The following is a 4626-nucleotide window of genomic DNA, read 5'->3' as shown; positions in this document are numbered from 1 at the left end:
TTTAAAAATCAGCTGTAATCCTCAGTTCCCAGAGGTAATCACATCAGATATTTTAACATCATCAAAATTATGCTTTCCTCTAACGAATTGTTTGGCAATCCTGGAAACATACCCAACATTTACTAAACAAATTTTTATTATTTTTAAGACGACTTGCAATCAAAATGAGGAACAAACAGGCACATCTTCTCAGTTCCCTCCCCACAGTTGGAGCACAAGGGGCCCGAGGCGTTGACATAGAACCAGAAAAGACATGTTCCGAGAACTCCATGAAGCAGATGTGAGGAAGATTTGTTTGGAATAAAAGTACCTCTGGCCAAGATGGTTCTGAGATTCGTCTAGAAACTAGATGGTAGATGATGAGATTTTGAAACAAATTGGGACCTAAAGATACTTCAGGATACAGACCCAGAGGGGTTAGACCATCTACCCCAAGTCACACGAAGAATTAGTGGCACATCTGGCGCTGCCCTCCTGACTCTCCCTTCACTCCTGGCCTGGTAACCTGTTCACACCATATAGCTCCATACCATTCCTCCTCCTGTCACTCACGGGACAGTGAAAACATACCACGGACCCCCAGCAACAGCCCAGCCTGTCTCCTATTGTCTTCATACAGAGCAAGAGAGGGCCGTGATCATATAATCTACAGCCTTTCACTTTCCACTGCTATTGAGTAAGGTAACAATTCTTTTTTTACTCTTAGGCATTAACTTTTTTTTGGTCTTTTCCAGGGCTGCTCCTGTGGCATATGGAGGTTCCCAAACTAGGAGTCTAATGGGAGATATAGCTGCTGGCCTACACCACAGACACAGCAACATGGGATCTGAGCCTCATCTACAACCCACACCACAGCTTAAAGTAACACCCAGATCCTTAACCCACTGAGCGAGGCCAGGGATCGAATCTGCAACCTCATGGTTCCTAGTAGGATTTGTTAACCATTGAGCCACGATGGCACCTTCTCCTCAATTCCTTGAATTTCAGGGATTTTTCACCCCATATTTTGCTACTGGATTCCAGGGCCAGCACATATTTTATTTAACAGCCCAGATCCTTTGTGTTTGAATCTTTACAATGCCACTTTGTTTTCTAAACTGTAAAATGGGAATAATAATAGTATTTACCTAATAGGTATATTGGGAAAGGAAATTAGTTAATACTTATAAAGACTGAATATTTGCCTGGCAAATAATGAGAACTCAGTAAGTTTCCATAAATATTAATGCCAACATTTATAATTCTTTTAATCAACATGTATAATAAAATCATAGGGCCTTTTATAAAGTAACTAGTTGTATGTTTTCAAAAATTTAAAAATAGCCTAAGATATAATTTACATAGAGTCCACCTGTTCAAAGTGTATGATTTGGTGGTTTTTCGTTTATTTACCAAGTTACACAACCGCCACCAGCAGCTAATTTTGGAACATTTTCATCACTCCAGAAAGAAACCTTGTACCCAATGGCAGTTATTTTCCACTCCTCTGACTTTTCTCTGCCTGTAGGCAACCACTAATCTACTGATGCTCTCTCTCTTTATATATGAGACAATTCACTCTCAGCTCTAGAGGGAGGAAGTACCTACTCTGGATACTTCATATAAGTGGGATGATACTATATGCGATCTTTTGTGACTGGCTTCTTTCACTTAGCAGGTTCACAGGTTTCTGCCGTATAGTAGCATGTATCAGTAATTCATTCCATTATATGACCAAATAATATTCCACTGTATGGGTATAATTTTATTTATCCATTCTTGAGGTGATGGATATTTGAATTGTTTCCACATTTGAGCTTTATGAAAAATTCCGCTATGGAAATTTGTGCACAAGTTTTGTGTGAACATGTATTTTCAATTATCTTGGTTATGTGCCTAGGGGTGAAATTGCTCTATTTAACTTTTTGAGGAACTACCAAACTGTTTTCCAAAGTGACTGCCCCATTTTACATTCCAGCCAGCAATGTCTGAGAGCTCCAATGTCACCACATGCCTGCCAACATTTATTATTATTATTATTTTTTGGTCATAGGCATTCTTGTGGATGTGAAATGGGGTCTCATATTTTTGATTTGAATCTTCCTAATGACAAATCATGTTGAGCATTTTTTTTTCCTGTGCTTATTGGCTATTTATCTCTCTTTTTTTTGGAGAAAAATCTATATAATACTTTGCCCATTGGCCTGTCTTTTTATTACTGAGTTGTATCCTTTATATATTCTGAATGTATTCATGTATATAGAATGTATATAGTCTCTTTTCCGATATATAAGTTGCAATATTTTCTCCTAGTCTATAAATTGTCTCTTCATTTCTTGATGATGTCCTTTGAAGCAAAAACGTTTTAATTTTGATAACATCCAATTTATCAGTCTTGTATCACTTGTGCTTTTTGTGTTGTACTTAAGGAATAGTTGCCTAACCCGAGGTTGTAAAGACTTACTCCTATGCTTTTTCTAAGAGTTTTATAGTTTTAGCATTTACATTAGTGCAAGATCTTTGAGCCACTTTGGGTTAATTCTTGCCTGTGTTATCAGGTAGGGGTCCAAATTCATTATTTTGTACATAGTCCTAACACTTTTACTCTGTTGCCGAGTTTCCCTGATGGTGTCATTGAAAATGAATTGACCTTGAATTTTAGGGCTTATTACTATTTTATTTTTTATTTGCTTTTGCTTTTTAGGCCTGCATCTGCAGCATATGGAAGTTCCCAGGCTAGGGGTTGAATTGGAGCTGCAGCTGCCAGCCTGTATCACAGCCACAGTAACATTGGATCCTGAATCCACTAGGTGAGGCCAGGGATAGAACCCGCAGCTTCATGGATACCAGTCGGTTCGTAACCCACTAAGCCACAATGGGAACTCCCTATTTCTGACGATTTTAAACAATATAATTAGAAACTTAGTCACAATTGGGTAATGTGATCACTACTGGTCCTTTTGAAGAGATATGTTTTTATCTTTCTCATGTAGTCTATGTAAGTCTAGAGCCAAGATTTTTGGTATTTTCCCTTTATCCTTCTTGGTAATCCTGAAATCATGTTTTGCTTTGTTTTGTTTTGTTTTTGCTCTTTAGGGCTGCACCTATGGCATATGGAAGTTCCCCGGCTAGGGGTGGAATCAGAGCGACAGCTGCTAGCCTACAGCACAGCCACAGCAACTGGGGATCCAGGCTATGTCTGTGACCTACACTATAGCTCATGGCAATGCTGGATCGCCTGACCCACTGAGCGAGGCCAGGGATTAGACCTGCATCCTCATGGATACTAGCTGGTCTCGTTTCCACTGAGCCATAACAGGAACTTGCTGAAATCACATCTTTTAGGTGATTATTTCACCTGCTTGTAACCGTGGTATAACACAGAACATTAATAAGATGATTCCCTAATAAATCTTCAAGCATTTAGAAGAGCACAAACTAGCATCTTTTAAAGACCAGCAAAGAGAAAGAGATTCATTTACCTCTGCATTTCTACTTATTGCTCATTGCATCTCTTTAATTTAGCGTTCATTTCACAATTTTTTAAAAATAGTGAAGATTAGCAAGACTGGTCTGAATTTACAAAAACTGACTGATGGTACTGTTTGTGGTAGTGTAGTCTTAAAAATTTATTTCACGGTATCATTTTAAGATGTGAGTCAGGACATAAGCATGCAGTTTATGGAAGAAGAAATAAACATGGCTAATAAACAAGTGAAAAATACTCTCTACTGGTTATAAAAAATGCAGAAGCTGACCCAATTGGGTAACAAATTGAAAGAACTTTTTTAAAAATCTGCCGCATTTGTGGATGGACGTAGGCTTCTTCTTTTTTTTTGTACTTCCAATGACTGAAGCAAGAAAGTCCTAAAACCACAGCTTCTGGAAGAACCATTTATTCTTGCTGGTCTTTTATCTCTAGTTGAACTTGACCTTGGCCTCTTGTCTGGCCTTGCATTTGAGAGTGGGGTCTCTGAAGGCATCTTTGCTGAAAACAGTTTTGTCCAAGGGGATAGCCACAGGGCACCTTGTGGGTATGAGGTGATTATAATTATACACTTTCACAGAAGACTGGATCTTTGACCTCTTGGTGACTTTCTTCTTTCTGCTGTCACTTTGAGGTGACAGCGGTTGATTCCAGCCACCAGAGCATGGCTGTAGGGTTGGTCTGAGGTGCCATTATCAATGTTCTTCATGATGATGGCCTTGCATCTGCAGTAGCCTTTGGCCAGGACCCGTACCACCTCCTGGTTTCATGAACTTGCCCATTTCTGCAGTAACCGCTTGGGACTACAGCCAGTGGTAGGCTTCTTAACATGTATGTGTGCAATGTTGGCAATGATTCCATAAAAGAGTTTTCATCCTTATTTTGCAGAGGAAGCAGCTGAGGCTCACTGAGCTTTATGAATATATCCCACGTCTTGGTCACAAGTGAGTGACCAAGATGAGACTCAAACCTAGATATAGATGCTCACCAATCCCTCCATAGCCACAGGGAGCATTTAGCGCAGACAGATCAGAGGCTATTTATTTATTTATTTATTGTCTTTTTCAGGGCCGCACCCGAGGCATATGGAGGTTCCTAGGCTAGGGGTCTAATTGGAGCTACAGCTGCCGGCCTATGCCAGAGCCACAGCAATGCCAGAT

General features: G+C 39.7%; 1 pseudogene; it reads right to left on the bottom strand.

Moving 5' to 3' along the window:
- Positions 1–3846: 3846 nt before the first annotated feature.
- LOC125126278 (60S ribosomal protein L27-like) lies at positions 3847–4248 on the bottom strand (annotated as a pseudogene).
- Positions 4249–4626: the final 378 nt, after the last annotated feature.

The sequence above is a fragment of the Phacochoerus africanus genome, chromosome 4 (genome assembly GCF_016906955.1).
Source record: "Phacochoerus africanus isolate WHEZ1 chromosome 4, ROS_Pafr_v1, whole genome shotgun sequence".
Classification (NCBI taxonomy): Eukaryota; Metazoa; Chordata; class Mammalia; order Artiodactyla; family Suidae; genus Phacochoerus; species Phacochoerus africanus.
This window is presented reverse-complemented; position numbering and strand designations above follow the sequence as displayed.